This window comes from Oncorhynchus gorbuscha, linkage group LG04 (assembly GCF_021184085.1).
Source record: "Oncorhynchus gorbuscha isolate QuinsamMale2020 ecotype Even-year linkage group LG04, OgorEven_v1.0, whole genome shotgun sequence".
NCBI classification, from domain to species: Eukaryota; Metazoa; Chordata; class Actinopteri; order Salmoniformes; family Salmonidae; genus Oncorhynchus; species Oncorhynchus gorbuscha.
Window position 1 is genome coordinate 42277629 of NC_060176.1, and position 23705 is coordinate 42301333.

Sequence of the window (23705 nt, forward strand, 5' to 3'; positions counted from 1 at the left end):
ATGTGCTTTATCCTGCATACACTGGCACGTGCTTTATCCTGCATACAAAGACAAGTGCTTTATCCTGCATACACAGGCAAGCGCTTTATCCTGCATACACAGACAAGTGCTTTATGCTGCATACACAGACAAGTGCTTTATCCTGCATACACAGGCAAGTGCTTTATGCTGCATACACAGACAAATGCTTTATCCTGCATACACAGGCACGTGCTTTATCCTGCATACACAGACAGGTGCTTTATCCTGCATACACTGGCACGTGCTTTATCCTGCATACACAGACAAGTGCTTTATCCTGCATACACAGACAAGTGCTTTATCCTGCATACACAGGCACGTGCTTTATCCTGCATACACAGACATGTGCTTTATCCTGCATACACTGGCACGTGCTTTATCCTGCATCCACAGACACATGCTTTATCCTGCAAACACAGGCATGTGCTTTATCCTGCATACACAGACAATTGCTTTATCCTGCATACACAGGCATGTGCTTTATCCTGCATACACTGGCACGTGCTTTATCCTGCATACAAAGACAAGTGCTTTATCCTGCATACACAGGCAAGCGCTTTATCCTGCATACACAGACAAGTGCTTTATGCTGCATACACAGACAAGTGCTTTATCCTGCATACACAGGCAAGTGCTTTATGCTGCATACACAGACAAGTGCTTTATCCTGCATATACAGGCACGTGCTTTATCCTGCATACACAGACATGTGCTTTATCCTGCATACACTGGCACGTGCTTTATCCTGCATACACAGACAAGTGCTTTATCCTGCATACACAGACAAGTGCTTTATCCTGCATACACAGGCACGTGCTTTATCCTGCATACACAGACACGTGCTTTATCCTGCATACACTGGCACGTGCTTTATCCTGCATACACAGACAAGTGCTTTATCCTGCATACACAGACAAGTGCTTTATCCTGCATACACAGGCACATGCTTTATCCTGCATACACAGACATGTGCTTTATCCTGCATACACAGGCACGTGCTTTATCCTGCATACACAGACATGTGCTTTATCCTGCATACACTGGCACGTGCTTTATCCTGCATACACAGACAAGTGCTTTATCCTGCATACACACGCACATGCTTTATCCTGCATACACAGACAAGTGCTTTATCCTGCATACACACGCACATGCTTTATCCTGCATACACAGGCACATGCTTTATCCTGCATACACAGGCACATGCTTTATCCTGCATACACAGGCACATGCTTTATCCTGCAAACACAGGCACATGCTTTATCCTGCATACACAGGCACATGCTTTATCCTGCATACATAGGCACATGCTTTATCCTGCATACACAGGCACATGCTTTATCCTGCATACACAGGCACATGCTTTATCCTGCATACACATGCATGTGCAGTGACAGGGGAAAAAAATATTTTTTTGTATACATTTTTTGTCATTGTTCAGAACCAACCTCCTGCAAGTCGTGTCCTGTATCCAAACATGCATAGCTTGAGAGATGGGGTCACTGGTCGAGTGTTGCGTAGCCAGCTGCCTAGTTTAAATATCAACAGTACTGCCACAGCAGCATAACATTTGATTTACACTTGATAGCACTTCATTTGACCTACATCATCATCAATATTAGGTCTGGTTGACTGACACAGTACATGCAGCAGAGAGAGAGGCAGAAAGATAGAGAGGAGCGGCTGCATCAACGAACCTCCGACCCGAACTCCATCCCTTCTTCAGTCAGGAGTTGCACATGTATGTCAGGACACAGCTAACCACCATATACTACAATATCCACACAAGCCAATCACCTGCCAGCCATGAGTTAGACAATTATGAATATTATATTATGCAGTTCTTATTTGATACAAGCATTGATGATATATCACAATCAGTAAAAGAAATCGAGCTAGCTATTGATTCACATCGATCATCAACGCCAATGATCAGCTGATAGGCCACCCTCTTTCGCCAATGTCAATCATGTGTTTAGGAGGCACTCTAACCAGCTTGCTTACAGTTTGTTATCAGTGAGTGTGTTGTTGCAGAAATAAATAGGCCTATGCTATTTTTGTTTTAAATGTTCACCACAGAGGCATTTGGTATGTTGTGAATTTCAAGATTTGAATTATGTAAGTCAATTATGGCACGTGAAAGGTCTGTGCACGGCCCTTTGCATACAAACCATTGCCAGTGAACACACACACACACACACACACACACACACACACACACACACACACACACACACACACACACACACACACACACACACACACACACACACACACACACACACACACACACACACACACACACACACACACACAATATATTGAGTTGGGAACTATTATGTTGCTGTAGACAGAATCAATCTATTGTAAGTACAGATTTAGAGTTTTGACATTTATATATAGTTTGCAATTGACATCATCTTCATCGATCCCTTTGTATCAACGGCAGTTTCGACACCACTCATTCTCAGCTCCATGTAGAAATTCCCAAGCACAAATCTAGAATCAGCAAACCCTCTGTAAATTCTCACATAAACCATGAGGAGGGAAGTTGCTAAACTGATTTTGAATTAGTGTCTATTCATGGGTTACATATTCCGTCACAATATTTTTTTTCTCTACTCAATATGTTGTCAATTGACGTTGATGAAGATTACAATACAATGACATTTCTAAAGGAGGCAAATAATTAGTAGGAAAATATTTTGTATAACGTTAGCTTGCTCGCTAAGATTGAGGGAAGCATTATTGCTAGCTAACATTAGCATTGCTAGGTCATTTTGACAAAGTTTGCTAGCTAACGTTTGCATTGCTAGGTCAATTTGACAAACTTTGCTAGCTAACGTTAGCATTGTTAGGTCATTTTGACAAACCTTGCTAGCTAAATGTCATAATGATGGCAAAGTTGTTTCCTACAAATTATTTTCCTACTTCTAGCAATGTCATTGTATTTCCAGGCCACTATAGTCTAATTTAGACTAAAAAGTCATTAGCCCCCGTTCAGAATGACTGGGCAACATCTTGGGAGTCAGTATGGCTGAGGTGTCTTTAGAATGTTCTTAATGGTGTGACGTGACCAAGTAATGGGGGTGCAACCCATGAATAGGTGACTTCATCCACCTCCTCTCTGTCCAGAGGATGGTCACTGCGCTCAGCGATGTAATATCCATTACCCATAAGCCCCAGTGGCAGCCCTGGGCCTCCCATCAATGGAGGGGCAGAAATGAAACCATCTGCTATGGCCATCTGCACTCGTTTTGTTCATTATTCTTGGGCCAACATTGCTCCTATCTTCCTATTCTCCCCCCCCCCATTTGTGTGGTCAGTAAGTCAGTCCAGTGTGTGTGCAGATATGCACCTCTTAGCTTTCAACATTTTAATAAAGATGGAGATTGCATCACGACTGGACTTATTAATCAGCTGTCCCTAAAGGATCACTCACCACCTTTAAGTGTGCGTGTGTAATCCTGTGTGTGAGCATGTGTGTGTGTGTGTGTGTGTGTGTGCCAATTTTAAACTTCATAAAGCAGGGTTCTCTTATCTGATTAAGGGATTAACATCTGATTAAGAACGTCGGCTTCCATTAGAAAAATGAACTGCAGAGAGAGTTTAAGTTCCTTAGCTTTGTCCCAACATTCATATAGTTATTTTCAGATCAACAGAAGCTTTCTCTCTCTCTCACCCCCCTCTGCTGATTGATGATGTGCGGGTTGTGAACATTGTGGCTCATGTGAACTCCAGTGTCCCCTGCCTTGATTAGCCTTAGTTTTCAGATGTTTCTAATGCGGAATTAATGTCCAGCTGTAGCGTTTGTTGTGGGGACTAATTTAGATTTACTACTTCACCGTCATGACATTGTAGAAGATTAATCACTGCGGTCTTGTTAAATCAACGGGCAAATATCTTCATTTAAATACGGTGTCAGTTACCAGAGAGGTGGGATTCAATGAAGAAGACGTCTTGTTTTGTGTGTGTGTGTGTGTGTGTGTGTGTGTGTGTGTGTGTGTGTGTGTGTGTGTGTGTGTGTGTGTGTGTGTGTGTGTGTGTGTGTGTGTGTGTGTGTGTGTGTGTGTGTGTGTGTGTGTGTGTGTGTGTGTGTGTGTGTGTGTGTGTGTGTGTAGTAGATACACTCAACTTTCCGAACATGTGTGCATGTCCGTCAGAAGTTCTGAAATACATTGATATTAACAAACTGTGATGTAACATTATGCAAACGACGGGATTGACCAGAGAATAATAAGACACTCTCATTGTTAAAGCTACAGTACGGCCATTTCTAAATTACAACATGTCATGTTCTATGTAAACAGGCTTTTTAGATGCAGATGGATGAGTTTTGCCAAACCCCATTAAAACGTTACATTCAAATTCAAACTCATGAATAGATTTACCAGACATGTCAAAAACACACTTTACCAATTAAAACCAGGTCATGACCATGGGCTGTTAAATAAATCAAATACTGAGACTGAAACCTTCCTAATTTCAATGTCACAAAACACTTGGATCGGCGGTGGGAGGATATTGGAGGAGTACGTGGTCGCGTGTGAGAGAGAAAGCGAGACAGTAAGAGAGAGAGAGAGAGAGAGAGAGAGAGAGAGAGAGAGAGAGAGAGAGAGAGAGAGCAAAAGAGTGAGAGATAGACCGAGGAGGTTTACAGGAAGGGGCATTGATTGTCGGAGTGTTTTAGAAAGTTAACGAGAGGAGGTCCTGCCCTTTCACTCCCCAAGCCCAAGCTTAAGTGCCTGTTACCCCGCTACTCTACACATGTGTAAATCTCTCTCTCACACACACATTGCTGGGAAAGTGAAAACAGGGGAGAAGCAAGTCAAATAAAAAGTCCCTTTGCTCTGAGTGGAGTGTTTTGAGGGCGCAGTGGTATGTTTCACAGTCTATTATGTTTAGCACATTCTGCCCTTTGACAACATGTCCTACTTTAAACACCTACTACTTCAATTACAAATATTATACCAACACACACACACACACACACACACACACACACACACACACACACACACACACACACACACACACACACACACACACACACACACACACACACACACACACACACACACACACACACACACACACACACACACACACACACACACACAGAGAGAACCATCAGAACATACCTCTTTAACCTCTTGGTCTAACAAGGCATTTTAAACCAGTCGCCAGTTTGAGACTGAGTGAAGACATAAAGAAACCGTGTAAAAGGGCAAAGATTTCATAAGCTGGTTGTAAAATGAGCCTGTATATGTCACAGCAAGATGTGCTCTTAGTTTCTGGGTCTAATTTTACGACCTGTTTCCCACTGTGCGGTATCTGCCCCTGAGAGAGAGGAGGAGACAGGAGAAAGAAACTGGAAGAGGAAGCGAGAGAGAGAGAGAGAGAGATAGGAGAGAGAAACTGGAAGAGGAAACGAGAGAGAGAGAGAGAGAGATAGGAGGGAGAAATTGAATGAGAGAGAGAGAGAGAGAGAGAAAGAGAGTTGGGGTGGTGGAGAGAGCAGTAGCAGAACGGATGAATGATTCTTAGTTGCGACGGCCCGCTCTCTGGTTGTGTTCTACACTGGGATTCCATCCGAATTAACCAATTTCAACCACATGAAGTTCATGCCAAGAACATAGCTATTTCCTGCTTAGTGTAGAGGATGGGATCACTGGCCCGTCTGAGTAGCCTTTAGTTCAACCCCTGTACGACATACAGATGCTACCCAGCTGTGCATGTCCTCTGTGTTTCTTAAGAGGTGTTCCAAGTGTGTGTGTGTGTGTGTCTGTTGAGGTTATAGAAAAGTGGTCTGCAGTGTTAAAGGCCTGCTAATGAGAGAAAGAAAAAGAAAAAGGGGGAAGAAAACAAGGCAGAAGGAGAGGCGGATGGGGTCAGGAGGAGAGAGCGGCGGTCTGCAGCTAATCACAGGTTTGGTGTGAAACAGACCAGAGGAGAGACTGTTTCTCCTCTTCTCTCTCTCCTCTCCCAGCACAGGGAGGAGGACGGAAAGCAGGATGGAATGAGAACGCAGGAGAGGTCACGAGAAGGCGAGAGACGTAAAGGAAGCGGGAAAAGAGGGAGCGCGAGAGACAAGGAGAGAAAAAAGAGGAGGAAGAGAGGCAGGGGGGAATGGAGTGAGCAGGAGAGAGGAAGGGGGAAAAAAGAGTGTGAAGCGAGAATAGCAGAGAGGGAGGAGAAACGAGAACAACAGGAAGAGATGGGAGAGAATGATAGTGGGGTGGACAGAGGAGAAGATGGAGAGAGCAGGGTAAGCCCTTGGAGGTTTGAGGGGATTATAAAATTGCCCTGTTTGTTCTCTGGTCCTCATCTCTCATGATAGAGCACCGAGAGAGGCATATTACTTAGCTATGCATCACTGACTGTGTGTGTGTGTCCGTGGTCATTAATATGGTCTTGAAGGGTTCCTATGAGACCCGTCATCTCAACTCTGGCCTGTACAGACAGCATACTACTGAACTCATGACTGTCAGCCTATATGCACACACACGCACTCACGCACGCACGCATACACACACACACACACACAACTTCCAAAAATAGACTGACGATGTTGCAACTTGCAAAAGTTATGCATCTAATAGCAATCTGGCTGGTGTCCAGTACTTTTATTCTACTTATGAAAATCAATGACAAAACAGCATAAGAGTCACTAGACTAGAAGGACACTATTTTATATTAATGGTCAGGTGACGGCCGGTCGTTTGAGAGACTGACTGCCTGCCTGCCTATGGGCCTAAAATGGCTGGATGAATGATTCTCCTCCAGAACACACACATTTCCACACCACTCAAGTTTATTTAGATGGTATTGATTATACGCCACACGCAGCATAAATATCGTAAGCCAGGAATATGATGGGTGTTATGCTACAATAAATAATGCTTAAAATGTTGAGTTGATGTATCCAGATATTCAATTGAAATAAAAGCATGTCGGTACATGAATTTGGGTTGGATGCAAATACATTAAAAAGTGATGCACTTTACCTGAAAAAAAAAGCATACAGACCCATACTCACATCACAGACTTGGATAATATTGATTTCATTGGTGGCGTATTAAGCACTTGAGAATCTAAAGCAGGGGGCTCCAACTCAACAACTGGAGGGCCACAGAAAGGGTTTCATTCTCTCATTTTGATTGGTACTTGATTCAACCAGCTCTCACAGTCTCACGTCAGAATTAGGCATTCATCCATGTTTCTCAAACGACACATTTCAAAGTGTTAAGGTTAAGTTTAGGCCTTAACTATATTTTTAACATTAGGGTTAAGTTCAGTTATTAACTTCAAACGGTTAAGGTAAGGGTTAAGGTTTGGGATAGGCTTTAAACAAAAAGCTCAATAACAACTTTCTATCACTGGATTTGATAGTATCCAAACGATCTGAGCAAAACCACTGCTCACCGTTGCCCCTAGTGGCCAGTTTCCACTTCATCTCCCGACATCCTTCGACATGGGATGGATGTCAAATACTGACTTGTATCACTCTAGACCTGTTTGGCCTGATTTAGACCCTAGAAACCAGGAGTGTAGACACTAGCCAATCAGTGGCAAGTAATCAATATAGCGCCGGAGGGAGAGAGGAAAGCCAGCAGACGCCGTGGCCCTTTAGGACTGCAGTTTGACACCCCTGATCTCAAGTATAGATATCTGGATAAGATCGATGGACCAAATGCGGTCTTTTCAGATCTATAGGGATGAGTGGCCATCCTTTCTGTAGTTACGGGGCTTTTATTTGATGTTACCGGTCCTACAGGCCATGAAGAGACATCAATGACCCAGGTCCCATATGACTACCAGACTGAGACGCTCTAGTCTAAGGCACACTATCAATACCATCAATAACATCAGCAGCTAATCAAACAGAGTGCATGGACACAGTTGTTTCCGCTTGTCAAAAAATATATATTATAATATTTCTCCAGAGATGGATGTGGGGGGTTGTGGTTTCTTGGTGAGACCTCTCGTATCACAGTTTTGGTCTGGCTGTTGACAGATGCCGAACACTTCGGCGGTGCCGGGGTCAATATATCATGCCGGGGTATGGACATACAGTACCAGTCAAAAGTTTGGACACACCTACTCATTCAAGAGTTTTTATTTATTTGGACTATTATCTACATTGTAGAGTAATAACGAAGACATCAAAACTATGAAATAACACATATGGAATCATGTAGTAACCAAAAAAATGTTAAAAACAAGTCCAAATATATTTGTATGAGATTCTTCAAAGTAGCGACCCTTTGCCTTGATGACAGCTTTGCAAACTCTTCGCATTCTCTCAAAATCCTGGAATGAGTAGGTGTGTCAAAGCTTTTGACTGGTACTGTATAGACCTAAACTATGCTAAATATGTAACAAAGAGAGAGAGAGAGAGAGAGAGAGAGAGAGAGAGAGAGAGAGAGAGAGAGAGAGAGAGAGAGAGAGAGAGAGAGAGAGAGAGAGACAGAGAGAGACAGAGAGAGAGAGAGACAGAGACAGAGAGAGAGAGAGAGAAAGAGGGAGTTAGCTGGCTGTCCGTGCTCCATTGAAGAGCTGCCTAGGAGCCCATAAACATGCCAGTGCTAATTAGAGGCTGTGCTGAGCCTCAGGGTGTTCATGGTGCTTCATTTACCATCCACTTATTTACTTCGTCCACTGTGAATCTATGGGCTGGTTTCCTTGACACAGATTAAGCCTAGTCCTGGACTAAAAGGATTGCTCAATATGGTGAATCTCCATTTAAATAATGGTTTAGTCCTGGTCTTCACCATCTAGCCATGAAGGAGCAGATAGAACTACAATGCTTTCTTACCGTGTACCACAATTTCAACCACTAACCCTAAATCTTGACCCTCAAGTAGGAAAAAAATGTACTATCTAGTTACTTCCGATCTCAACGCTATGGGGATTTAGCTATCACTGATGTCCTGTGCGCAGGGACATAGGCAGGTTAAAATGGACGACAGTTCCTGTTGAGTTCAATTGGTTTCTCTTAAACAGCGATCACAGAACAGCACCATATCACGGAGGCAGTTTCACCACCCACACGCTCCCAAGATAACCCCCAGGGATAACTCATGCCATTCAAAAACAACAGGAGACTCACACTTGTTTAATACATCTTTTTTCTTTCATTCCCTCCTTCCTTTCTTTCTCTCCTCTGCGGGTGGGTGACAAAATCATTTTAGGTGTGACATTTTATTTTGTCTCTAAACTCCAGTAGATATATGTGCTCTCATCTCTTTGGCATTGAGTGTTGTATTATAGATGTATTATAGGACTAACCTAACCTCAAAAGCAAATGTTGTTTGTCACATGCTTCATAAACTACAAGTACAGTGGGGCAAAAAAAGTATTTAGTCAGCCAACAATTGTGTAAGTTCTCCCACTTAAAAAGATGAGAGGCCTGTAATTTTCATCATAGGTACACTTCAACTATGACAGACAAAGTGAGGAGAAAAAATCCAGAAAATCACATTGTAGGATTTGTAATGAATTTATTTGCAAATTATTAACTTTTTCCACATTTTGTTACGTTACAGCCTTATTCTGAAATGTATTAAATTGTTTTTTTCCCCCTCATTAATCGACACACAATACCCCATAATGACAAAGTAAAAACGGGTTTTTATTCATTTTTGCTAATGTATATACAGTTGAAGTCGGAAGTTTACATACAATTAGGTTGGAGTCATTAAAACTCATTTTTCAACCTCTCCACACATTTCTTGTTAACAAACTATAATTTTGGCAAGTCTGTTAGGACATCTACTTTGTACATGACACAAGTAATTTTTTCCAACAATTGTTTATACAGACAGATTATTTCACTTGTAATTCACTGTATCACAATTCCAGTGAGTCAGAAGTTTACATACACTAAATTGACTGTGCCTTTAAACAGCTTGGAATATTCCAGAAAATGATGACATGGCTTTACAAGCTTCTGATAAACTAATTGACATCATTTGAGTCAATTGGAGGTGTACCTGTGGATGTATTTCAAGGCCTACCTTCGAACTCAGTGCCTCTTTGCTTGACATCATGGGAAAATCACAAGAAATCAGCCAAGACCTCAGAAAAAAAATTGTAAACCTCCACAAGTCTGGTTCATCCTTAGGAGCAATTTCCAAACACCTGAAGGTACCACGTTCATCTGTCAAAACAATAGTACGCAAGTATAAACACCATGGGACCACGCAACAGTCATACCGCTCAGGAAGGAGACGCGTTCTGTCTCGTAGAGATGAACGTACTTTGGTGTGAAAAGTGCAAATCAATCCAGGAACAACGGCAAAGGACCTTGTGAAGACGCTGGAGGAAACAGGTACAAAAGTATCTATATCCACAGTTAAACAAGTCCTATATCGACATAACCTGAAAGGCCGCCCAGCACGGAAGAAGCCACTGCTCCAAAACCTCCATAAAAAAGCCAGACTACGCTTTGCAACTGCACATGGGGACAAAGATCATACTTTTTGGAGAAATGTCCTCTGGTCTGATGAAAGCAAAATATAACTGTTTGGCCACAATGCAAGCCGAAGAACACCATCCCAACCGTGATGAATGGGGGTGGTAGCATCATGTTCTGGGGGCGCTTTGCTGCAGGAGGGACTGGTGCACTTCACAAAATAGATGGCATCATGAGGATGGAAAATTATGAGGATATATTGAAGCAACATCTCAAGACATCCCTCAGGAAGTTAAAGCTTGGTCGAAAATGGGTCTTCCAAATGCACAATGACCCCAAGCGTACTTCCAAAGTTGTGGCAAAATGGCTTAAGGACAACCAAGTCAAGGTATTGGAGTGGCCTTCACAAAGCCCTGAACTCAATCCTATAGAAAATGTGTGGGCAGAATTGAAAAAGCGTGTGCGAGCAAGGAGGCCTACAAACCTGACTCAGTTACACCAGCTCTGTCAGGAAGAATGAGCCAAAATTCACCCAACTTATTGTGGGAAGCTTGTGGAAGGCCACCCGAAACGTTTGACCAAAGTTAAACAATTTAAAGGCAATGTTACCAAATATTAATTGAGTGTATGTAAACTTCTGATCCACTGGGAATGTGATGGAAGAAATAAAAGCTGAGTGTCAAAGTCTTTTATTGACAACAAGGCTCCCTATATTTTATCAGCATATCGATTGCGCAACCCGGCTGGCAAAACCTTGGATCATTGTTATTCTAACTTCCACAATGCATATAAGGCCCTCCCCCGCCCTCCTTTTGGAAAAGCTGACCACGACTCCATTTTGTTGCTCCCAGCCTATAGACAGAAACTAAAACAGGAAGCACCCGTGCTCAGGTCTGTTCAACGCTGGTCCGACCAATCGGATTCCACGCTTCAAGATTGCGTCGATCACGTGGACTGGGATATGTTCCGCATAGCGTCGAACAACAACGTGGACGAATACGCTGATTCGGTGAGCGAGTTCATTAGCAAGTGCATCGGTGATGTTGTACCAAAAGCGTCTATTAAAACATTCCCCAACCAGAAACTGTGGATCAGGGCAAGGTGACCAGAAACATGACCGAATACAAACAGTGTAGCTATTCCCACCACAAGGCAATCAAACAAGCTGTAAGTGTCAGTATAGAGACAAAGTAGAGTCGTAATTCAACAGCTCAGACATGAGAGGTATGTGGCACGGTCTACAGTCAATCACGGATTACAAAAGAAAAACCAGCCCCGTCACGGGCCACGATGTCTTGCTCCCAGACAAACTAAACAACTTCTTTGCTCGCTTTGAGGACAATACAGTGTCACTGCCACGCCCCGATACCAAAACCGGTGAGCTCTCCTTCACTGCAGCAAACGGGAGTAAAACATTTAAACGTGTTAACCCTCGCAAGGCTGCAGGCCCAGACAGCTTCCCCAGCCGCGTTCTCAGAGCATGCGCAGACCAGCTGGCTGGTGTGTTCACGGACATATTCAATCAATCCCTATCCCAGTCTGCTGTTTCCACATGCTTCAAGAGGGCCACCATTGTTCCTGTTCCCAAAAAAAGCTATGGTAACTGAGCTAAATGGCTATCGCCCCGTAGCACTCACTTCCGTCATCATGAAGTGCTTTGAGAGACTAGTGAAGAACCATATCACCTCCACCCTACCTGACACCCTAGACCCACTCCAATTTGCTTACCGCCCCAAGTCAACAGATGACGCAATCGCAATCACACTGCCCTAACCCATCTGGACAAGAGGAATAGCTATGTAAGAATGCTGTTCATTGATTACAGCTCAGCATTTAACACCAGCATTTAACACCATAGTACCCTCCAGACCCTGGGTCTCGAGCCCACCCTGTGCAACTGGGTCCTGGACTTTCTGACGGGCCGCCCCCAGGTGGTGAGGGTAGGAAACAACATCTCCACCCTGCTGATCCTCAACACTGAGGCCCCACAAGGGTGTGTTCTCAGCCCTCTCCTGTCCTCCCTTGTTCACCCCTGACTGCGTGGCCATACACGCCTCCAACTCAATCATCAAGTTCAGACGACACTACAGTGGTAGGCTTGATTACCAACAACGACGAGACGGCCTACAGGGAGGTGGTGAGGGCCCTAGAAATGTGGTGTCAGGAAAATAACTTCACACTCAACGTCAACAAAACAAAGGAGATGATCGTGGACTTCAGGAAACAGGGAGCACCCCCGATCCACATCGATGGGACAGTAGTGGAGAAGGTGGAACGTTTTAAGTTCCTCGGCGTACACATCACAGACAAACTGAAATGGTCCACCCACACAGACAGTGTGGTGAAGAAGGTGCAACCACACCTCTGAAGAAATTGGGCTTGTCAACACTCACAAACTTTTAAAGATGCACAATTGAGAGCAGAAGTTTATCACCGCCTGGTACAGCAACTGCTCCGCCCACAACCGTAAGGCTCTCCAGAGGGGAGTGAGATCTGGACAACGCATCACCGGAGACAAACTACCTGCCCTCCAGGACATCTACACCCCCCGATGTGGTGGAAGGCCATAAAGATCATCAAGGACAACAACCACCCGAGCCACTGCCTGTTCACCCCGTTATCAGCCAGAAGGCGAGGTCAGTACAGGTGCATCAAAGCTGGGACCGAGACCGACGTTAAGTGGCTGCTGCCGACATACTGACTCAAATCTCTAGCCACTTTAATAATAAAAAATTGGATGTAATACATATTTCACTAGTCACTTTAAACAATGCCACTTTATAAAATGTTTACATACCTTATATTACTCATCTCATATCGATATACTGTACTCTATACCATCTACTGCATCTTGCCTATGCCGTTCGCCCATCGCTCATCCATATATTTATATGAACATATTCTTATTCATTCCTTTACACTTGTGTGTATAAGGTAGTTGTTGTGAATTTGTTAGATTACTTGTTAGATATTACTATACGGTCGGAACTGGAAGGACAAGCATTTTGCTACACTCGCATTAACATCTTCTAACCCTGTGTATGTGACCAATAAAATGTGATTTGATTTGGCTGTAAGTTGTTAGTGTCTTAACAACCGTTCCACAGGTGCATATACATTTATATATACACACTACTGTTCAACAGTTTGGGGTCATTTAGAAATGTCCATTTTAAAGAAAAGCACTTATTTTGTCCATTAAAATAACAACAAATTGATCAGAAATACAGTGTAGACATTGTTAATGTTGTAAATGACCATTGTAGCTGGAAACGGCAGATCATTTTATGGAATATCTACATAGGCGTACAGAGGCCCATTATCAGCAACCATCACTCCTGTGTTCCAATGGCACATTGTGTTAGCTAATCCAAGTTTAGCATTTTAAAAGGCTAATTGATCATTAGAAAACCCTTCTGCAATTATGTTAGCACAGCTGAAAACTGTGGTTCTGATTAAAGAAGCAATAAAACTGGCCTTCTTTAGACTTAGTTGAGTATCTGGAACATCAGCATTTGTGGGTTCGATTACAGGCTCAAAATGGCCAGAAACAGAGATGTTTCTTCTGAAACTTGTCAGTCTATTCTTGTTCTGAGAAATGAAGGCTATTCTATGTGAGAAATTGCAAAGAAACTGAAGACCTCATACAATGCTGTGTAGTACTCCCTTCACAGAACTGGCTCTAACCAGAATAGAACGAGGAGTGGTAGGCCCAGGTGCACAATTGAGAAAGAGGACAAGTACATTAATGTCTAGTTTGAGAAAGAGACACATCACAAGTCCTCAGCTGGAAGCTTCATTAAATAATACCCGCAAAACACCAGTCTCAGAGTCAACAGTGAAGAGGCGACTCCGCAATGCTAGCCTTCTAATATATTCTATATTTGAAATTCTTCAAAGTAGCCACCCTTTGCCTTGATGACAGCTTTGCACACTCTTGTTATTCTCTCAACCAGCTTCATGAGGAACACTTTTCCAACAGTCTTGAAGTAGTTCCCACATATGCTGAGCACTTGGTGGTTGCTTTTCCTTCACTCTGCAGTCCAACTCATTCCAAACTATCTCAATTGGGTTGAGGTTGGGAGATTGTGGCAGCCATTTCATCTGATGCATCACTCCATCACTCTCCTTTTGGTCAAATAGCCCTTACACAGCCTGGAGGTGTGTTGGGTCATTGTCCTGTTGAAAAACAAGTGATAGTCCCACTAAGCCCAAACCAGATGGGATGGCGTATCGCTGCAGAATGCTGTGGTAGCCATATTGGTTAAGCGTGCCTTGAATTCTAAATAAATCACTGAAATTGTCACCAGCAAAGTACACCCTCACCATCATACCTCCTCCATGCTTCACGGTGGGAAGCACACATGCGGAGATCATGCGTTCACTGACTCTGCGTTTCACAAAGACAAGGCAGTTCGAACCAAACACCCCAAATTTGTACTCATCAGACAAAAGGATTTCCACAGGTCTAATGTCCATTGCTCATGTTTCTTGGCCCAAGCAAGTCTCTTCTTCCTGTTGGTGTCCTTTAGTAGTGGTTTCTTCACAGCAATTTGACCATGAAGGCATGATTCATAGTGTGTGTGTGTAACGGATGTGAAACGGCTAGCTTAGTTAGCGGTGCGCGCTAAATAGCGTTTCAATCGGTTACGTCACTTGCTCTGAGACCTTGAAGTAGTAGTTCCCCTTGCTCTGCAAGGGCCGCGGCTTTTGTGGAGCGATGGGTAACGATGCTTCGAGGGTGACTGTTGTCGATGTGTGCAGAGGGTCCCTGGTTCGCGCCCGGGTATGGGCGAGGGGACGGACGTAAAGTCATACTGTTGTGTGTGTGTGTGTGTGTGTGTGTGTGTGTGTGTGTGTGTGTGTGTGTGTGTGTGTGTGTGTGTGTGTGTGTGTGTGTGTGTGTGTGTGTGTGTGTGTGTGTGTGTGTGTGTGTGGTCATGTACAGCGAAGCCAGCGGTTGCTGGGCTGATGAGACCCAGGCTTAAAGCACAGGTCAACAAGGGACCACAGTGACAAGCAACAGAGTCCACTGTAAGAGTCTCTGGTGAAAGAGTACATACCAGCGTAGAATGGGGAAAAATACATTCCTGTGCCTTTAAGGCAGGGTTCACTAACCCTGTTCTCTAAGAGCTACCGTCCTGTAGGTCTTCACTCCAACCCTGTTCTCTGAGAGCTACCGTCCTGTAGGTCTTTACGCCAACCCTGTTCTCTGAGAGCTACCGTCCTGTAGGTCTTTACGCCAACCCTGTTCTCTGAGAGCTACCGTCCTGTAGGTCTTTACGCCAACCCTGTTCTCTGAGAGCTATCGTCTTGTAGGTCTTCACTCCAACCCTAATCTAGCGCACCTGATTCTAATAAATAGCTGGTTGATAAGATTAATCAGGTTAGTTACAACTGGGGCTAGAGTGAAAACCTACAGGAACAGGGTTGGAGAGCCCTGATATAAAGTATATATTGTTTTATAAAGGATATTTATAAAGGATATACGAAAATCAGATCTCATGTTTTCTCGATTGCTGATTTTATTGTGTGTAAGCCTAGGTCTGCCTATTAATCTTCAGTATAATTCCCTTGGTATAATTAGAGGTCACAGTTGAATGTTTATTACAACATCTTTTCACTCTTGAGCATGGCGTACACCTACAGCACACACACACACACACACACACACACACACACACACACACACACACACACACACACACACACACACACACACACACACACACACACACACACACACACACACACACACACACACACACACACACACACCTACAGTACACACACACACACTTACAGTACACACACACACTTACAGTACACACACACCTACAGTACACACACACAATGCCGTTCACTCTAGAGCCTGTGAAGTACAGAAACAGCAAGCACTCTGTCTTTCAGTCTCTGTTCGCATTATTCAAACAAATAAAGCTTTTCCATCAAATTGAATTTCTAAACAAAATGCCTATTAAGAACTAATAGTCCTCCCTGGAGCAAAGGGCTGGCATTTAACATTAAAACCCCGCGTTTATTACCACCCTTTCAAAAAGCACTCTAACCAAACCCAATTTCCCAGAGAAAGAAACAACAAATGTCTTGTGGATGGATTCCACTGGAGGCACAGACATATAAAGTGAAGTGAAAACCTTCATGGTTTATTATAGCCGAGCTGGGACTCAGTGTGTGCGTGCGCGTGTGTGTGGATTTGAATGAAGGAATAAGGATAAAGTTGATATTTTCCATCTTTTATCATGTTTCAAGGAACTTAAAGCTCCAATGCAGCCATTTTTTATCTGAATATGAAATCATTTCTGGGTAACAGTTAAGTACCTTACTGTAATTGTTTTCAATAAAACTGTCAAAAAGAAACAAAAATAGCTTCTTAGCTAGGACTGCTATTTTGCTAGGACTGTCTGGGATTGGTCTGAGTGAGGTGCCTAATTAGAGGAGCCTTATGGGAGGGATGTGTAACCTGAAAACTAGCTGTTATTAGCAGAGGTGTTTAGAACTCTCATTGCCATTGGTCTATTAACTTATATCACCTGGTGATGTCACCAGGCAGGTCAAAACGTCACCCATTCAAACAAGCTGATATTTTCGGCGTTCTTTTCAAACTCTTGCACTAAAAGGGCAGTATCCTAATTCTCACAATTTCACAGTATTATTCCAACCTCAGTGTGACACTAAGACACAACTCTATGTAAATATCATGTGTTGGGTAAATTTACAGGAGGCTACATTTTTGCGCTACACTAACTCATTTCTGTTGACTTGGTTGAATGTTCTCGGTGTATTTAATGTTGATGAAAGAGCAGATGCAATCCAATGGCACCCATCACATCAAAGCTGCTCTCTGTAATGTGAGGAGTGAGATTGGATGGTTTAATCATGCCCCTAATCTAGAGGGGGATTTATTGAACACTCTCAGAAGAATGTGAAACATCTATTCGGAGGGTATTGTTATGCCTATATGTACAGACCATATTACACAGAGCTAATCCACAGAGGGAACAGAAATAGTTTACAAGACACTCAGGCTCTTTTCTCTCCTCTCCCTCCTCAATCCCCTCTCCAGTGACCTCTGACACATCCTAAATGGCCAGATGAACCACTGAGAATCAAGCTGTTCCTAGGCAGGCAGCCAATGTATAAAAAGACAAGAAAAAAAGTACAATTTCACAGCTCCGTCATTCCCCCCTCCCTCTCTCTTCGCTACGTCTTTCCCCCTCCCTCTCTTCGCTACGTCTTTCCACCTCCCTCTCTCTTCGCTACGTCTTTCCCCCATCCCTCTCTCTTTGCTACGTCCTTCCCCCTCCCTCTCTCTTCGCTACGTCCTTCCCCCTCCCTCTCTCTTCGCTACGTCTTTCCCCCTCCCTCTCTCTCCGCTACGTCTTTCCCCCTCCCTCTCTCTCCGCTACGTCTTTCCCCCTCCCTCTCTCTTCGCTATGTCTTTCCCCCCTCCCTCTCTCTTCGCTATGTCTTTCCCCCTCCCTCTCTTCGCTACGTCTTTCCACCTCCCTCTCTCTTCGCTACGTCTTTCCCCCTCCCCTCTCTTCCTTACGTCCGTCCCCCTCCATCTCTCTTCGCAATGTCTTTCCCCCTCCCTCTTTCTTCAATATGTCTTTCCCCCTCCTCTCTCTTCGCTATGTCTTTCCCCCTCCCTCTCTCTTCGCTATGTCTTTCCCCCTCCCTCTCTCTTCGCTACGTCTTTCCCCCTCCCTCTCTCTTCGCTACATCTTTCCCCCTCCCTCTCTCTTCGCTACGTCTTTCCCCATTCCCTCTCTCTTTGATACATCCTTCCCCCTCCCTCTCTCTTCGCTACGTCTTTCCCCCTCCCTCTTCGCTACGTCTTTCCCCCTCCCTCTCTCTTCGCTACGTCCTTCCCCCTCCCTCTCTCTTCGCTACGTCTTTCTCCACTCCCTCTCTCTTCGCTACGTCTTTCCCCCTCCCTCTCTCTTCGCTACATCTTTCCCCCTCCCTCTCTCTTCGCTACGTCTTTCCCCCTCCCTCTTTCCTCGCTACGTCTTTCCCCCTCCCTCTCTCTTCGCTACATCTTTCCCCCTCCCTCTCTCTTCGCTACGTCTTTCCCCCTCCCTCTCTCTTCGCTATGTCTTTCCCCCTCCCTCTCTTCGCTACGTCTTTCCACCTCCCTCTCTCTTCGCTACGTCTTTCCCCCCCCTCTCTTCGTTACGTCCGTCCCCCTCCATCTCTCTTCGCAATGTCTTTCCCCCTCCCTCTTTCTTCAATATGTCTTTCCCCCTCCCTCTCTCTTCGCTATGTCTTTCCCCCTCCCTCTCTCTTCGCTATGTCTTTCCCCCTCCCTCTCTCTTCGCTACGTCTTTCCCCCTCCCTCTCTCTTCGCTACATCTTTCCCCCTCCCTCTCTCTTCGCTACGTCTTTCCCCATTCCCTCTCTCTTTGATACATCCTTCCCCCTCCCTCTCTCTTCGCTACGTCTTTCCCCCTCCCTCTTCGCTACGTCTTTCCCCCTCCCTCTCTCTTCGCTACGTCCTTCCCCCTCCCTCTCTCTTCGCTACGTCTTTCTCCACTCCCTCTCTCTTCGCTACGTCTTTCCCCCTCCCTCTCTCTTCGCTACATCTTTCCCCCTCCCTCTCTCTTCCTACGTCTTTCCCCCTCCCTCTTTCCTCGCTACGTCTTTCCCCCTCCCTCTCTCTCTTCGCTACGTCTTTCCCCCTCCCTCTCTCTTCGCTACGTCCTTCCCCCTCCCTCTCTCCGCTACGTCTTTCCCCCTCCCTCTCTCTTCGCTACATCTTTCCCCTCTCCCTCTCTCTTCACTACGTCATTCCCCCTTCCCTCTCTCTTCGCTACGTCTTTCCCCCTCCTCTTCGCTCGTCCTTCCCCCCTTCCTCTCTCTTCGCTACGTCTTTCCCCCCCTCTCTCTTCGATACGTCCTTACCCCTCCCTCTATGTCTTTCCCCCTCCCTCTCTCTTCGCTACGTCTTTCCCCTCCCTCTCTCTTCGCTACATCTTTCCCCCTCCCTCTCTCTTCGATACGTCTTTCCCCATTCCCTCTCTCTTTGATACATCCTTCCCCCTCCCTCTCTCTTCGCTACGTCTTTCCCACTCCCTCTTCGCTCGTCTTTCCCCCTCCCTCTCTCTTCGCTACGTCCTTCCCCCTTCCTCTCTCTTCGCTACGTCCTTCCCCCTTCCTCTCTCTTCGCTACGTCTTTCCCCCTCCCTCTCTCCGTCCTTCCCCCTTCCTCTCTCTTTGCTACGTCTTTCCCCCTCCCTCTCTCTTCGCTATGTCTTTCCCCCTCCCTCTCTCTTCGCTATGTCTTTCCCCCTCCCTCTCTCTTCGCTCGTCCTTCCCCCTCCCTCTCTCTTCGCTACGTCCTTACCCCTCCCTCTCTCCTCCCTCTCTCTCGCTACGTCCTTTCCCCCTCCCTCTCTTCGCTACGTCTTTCCACCTCCCTCTCTCTTCGCTACGTCTTTCCCCCATCCCTCTCTCTTCGCTACGTCCTTCCCCCTCCCTCTCTCTTCGCTACGTCCTTCCCCCTCCCTCTCTCTTCGCTACGTCTTTCCCCCTCCCTCTCTCTCCGCTACGTCTTTCCCCCTCCCTCTCTCTCCGCCATCTTTCCCCCTCCCTCTCTCTTCGCTATGTCTTTCCCCCTCCCTCTCTCTTCGCTACGTCTTTCCCCCTCCCTCTCTTCGCTACGTCTTTCCACCTCCCTCTTCTTCCCCCTTCCCTCTCTCTTCGCTACGTCCTTCCCCCTCCCTCTCTCTTCGCTACGTCTTTCCCCCTCCCTCTCTCTCGCTACGTCTTTCCCCCTCCCTCTCTCTCCGCTACGTCTTTCCCCCTCCCTCTCTCTTCGCTACGTCTTTCCCCCTCCCTCTCTCTTCGCTACATCTTTCCCCCTCCCTCTCTCTTCGCTACGTCTTTCCCCATTCCCTCTCTCTTTGATACATCCTTCCCCCCTCCCTCTCTCTTCGCTACGTCTTTCCCCCTCCCTCTTCGCCGTCTTTCCCCCTCCCTCTCTCTTCGCTATGTCCTTCCCCCTCCCTCTCTCTTTGCTACGTCTTTCTCCACTCCCTCTCTCTTCGCTACATCTTTCCCCCTCCCTCTTTCTTCGCTACGTCTTTCCCCCTCCCTCTCTCTTCGCTACGTCATTCCCCCTCCCTCTCTCTTCGCTACGTCCTTCCCCCTCCCTCTCTCTTCGCTACGTCTTTCCCCCTCCCTCTCTCTTCGCTACATCTTTCCCCCTCCCTCTCTCTTCACTACGTCATTCCCCCTTCCCTCCTCCGCTACGTCTTTCCCCCTCCCTCTCTCTTCGCTACGTCCTTCCCCCTCCCTCTCTCTTCGCTACGTCTTTCCCCCTCCCTCTCTCTTCGCTACATCTTTCCCCTCCCTCTCTTTCGCTACGTCATTCCCCCTTCCCTCTCTCTTCGCTACGTCTTTCCCCCCTCTCTCTTCGCTACGTCCTTCCCCCTTCCTCTCTCTTCGCTACGTCTTTCCCTCTCCCTCTCTCTTCGCTACGTCCTTCCCCCTTCCTCTCTCTTCGCTACGTCCTTCCCCCTTCCTCTCTCTTCGCTACGTCTTTCCCCCTCCCTCTCTCTTCGCTACGTCTTTCCCCCTCCCTCTCTCTTCGCTACGTCTTTCCCCCTCCCTCTCTCTTCGCTACATCTTTCCCCCCTCCCTCTCTCTTCGCTACGTCAATCCCCCTTCCCTCTCTCTTCGCTACGTCTTTCCCCCTCTCTCTTCGCTACGTCCTTCCCCCTTCCTCTCTCTTCGCTACGTCTTTCCCCCTCCCTCTCTCTTCGCTACGTCCTTCCCCTTCTTCTCTCTTCGCTACGTCTTTCCCCCTCCCTCTCTCTTCGCTACGTCTTTCCCCCTCCCTCTCTCTTCGCTACGTCTTTCCCCCTCCCTCTCTCTTTGCTATGTCTTTCCCCCTCCCTCCTCTTCGCTATGTCTTTCCCCCTCCCTCTTCTTCTACGTCTTTCCCCCTCCCTCTCTCTTCGCTACGTCTTTCCCCCTCCCTCTCTCTTCGCTATGTCTTTCCCCCTCCCTCTCTCTTCGCTACGTCTTTCCCCCTCCCTCTCTCTTCGCTACGTCTTTCCCCCTCCCTCTCTCTTCGCTACGTCCCCCCTTCCCTCTCTCTTCGCTACGTCTTTCCCCCCTCCCTCTCTCTTCGCTACGTCCTTCCCCCTCCCTCTCTTTCGCTACGTCTTTCCCCCTCCCTCTCTCTTCGCTCATCTTTCCCCCTCCCTCTCTCTTCGCTACGTCTTTCCCCCTCCCTCTCTTCGCTTCTTTCCCCCTCCCTCTCTCTTTCGCTACGTCTTTCCCCCTCCCTCTCCTTTGCTATGTCTTTCCCCCTCCCTCTCTCTTCGCTATGTCTTTCCCCCTCCCTCTCTCTTCGCTATGTCTTTCCCCCTCCCTCTCTCTTCGCTACGTCTTTACCCCCTCCCTCTCTCTTCGCTACGTCTTTCCCCTCCCTCTCTCTTCGCTACATCTTTCCCCCTCCCTCTCTCTTCGCTATGTCTTTCCCCCTTCCCTCTCTCTTCGCTACGTCTTTCCCCCTCCCTCTCTCTTCGCTACGTCCTTCCCCCTCCCTCTCTCTTCGCTACGTCTTTCCCCCTCCCTCTCTCTTCGCTACATCTTTCCCCCTCCCTCTCTCTTCGCTACGTCATTCCCCCTTCCCTCCTCTTCGCTACGTCTTTCCCCCCCTCTCTCTCTTCGCTACGTCCTTCCCCCCTCCTCTCTCTTCGCTACGTCTTTCCCTCTCCCTCTCTCTTCGCTACGTCCTTCCCCCTTCCTCCTCTTCGCTACGTCCTTCCCCCTTCCTCTCTCTTCGCTACGTCTTTCCCCCTCCCTCTCTCTTCGCTACGTCTTTCCCCCTCCCTCTCTCTTCGCTACGTCTTTCCCCCTCCCTCTCTCTTCGCTACATCTTTCCCCCTCCCTCTCTCTTCGCTACGTCAATCCCCCTTCCCTCTCTCTTCGCTACGTCTTTCCCCCTCTCTCTCTTCGCTACGTCCTTCCCCCCTTCCTCTCTCTTCGCTACGTCTTTCCCCCCCCCTCTCTCTTCGCTACGTCCTTCCCCCTTCTTCTCTCTTCGCTACGTCTTTCCCCCCTCTCTCTTCGCTCGTCTTTCCCCCCCTCCCTCTCTCTTCGCTACGTCTTTCCCCCTCCCTCTCTCTTCGCTATGTCTTTCCCCCTCCCTCTCTCTTTGCTATGTCTTTCCCCCTCCCTCTCTCTTCGCTATGTCTTTCCCCCTCCCTCTCTCTCTCTCTTTCCCCCTCCCTCTCTCTTCGCTACGTCTTTCCCCCTCCCTCTCTCTTCGCTATGTCTTTCCCCCTCCCTCTCTCTTCGCTACGTCTTTCCCCCTCCCTCTCTCTTTCCTACGTCTTTCCCCCTCCCTCTCTCTTCGCTACGTCATTCCCCCTTCCCTCTCTCTTCGCTACGTCTTTCCCCCTCCCTCTCTCTTCGCTACGTCCTTCCCCCTCCCTCTCTCTTCGCTACGTCTTTCCCCCTCCCTCTCTCTTCGCTACATCTTTCCCCCTCCCTCTCTCTTCGCTACGTCTTTCCCCCTCCCTCTCTCTTCGCTACATCTTTCCCCCTCCCTCTCTCTTCGCTCGTCTTTCCCCCTCCCTCTCTCTTTGCTATGTCTTTCCCCCTCCCTCTCTCTTCGCTATGTCTTTCCCCCTCCCTCTCTCTTCGCTATGTCTTTCCCCCCTCCCTCTCTCTTCGCTACGTCTTTCCCCCTCCCTCTCTCTTCGCTCGTCTGTCCCCCTCCCTCTCTCTTCGCTATGTCTTTCCCCCTCCCTCTCTCTTCGCTATGTCTTTCCCCCTCCCTCTCTCTTCGCTACGTCTTTCCCCCTCCCTCTCTCTTCGCTACGTCTTTCCCCCTCGCTCTCTCTTCGCTATGTCTTTCCCCCTCCCTCTCTCTTTTGCTATGTCCTTCCCCCTTCCTCTCTCTTCGCTACGTCTTTCCCCCTCCCTCTCTCTTCGCTATGTCTTTCCCCCTCCCTCTCTCTTCGCTACGTCTTTCCCCCTCCCTCTCTCTTCGCTATGTCTTTCCCCCTCCCTCTCTCTTCGCTACGTCTTTCCCCCTCCCTCTCTCTTCGCTACGTCTTTCCCCTCCCTCTCTCTTCGCTACATCTTTCCCCCTCCCTCTCTCTTCACTACGTCATTCCCCCTTCCCTCTCTCTTCGCTACGTCTTTCCCCCCCTCCTACGTCCTTCCCCCTCCCTCTCTTCGCTACGTCTTTCCCCCTCCCTCTCTCTTCGCTACATCTTTCCCCCTC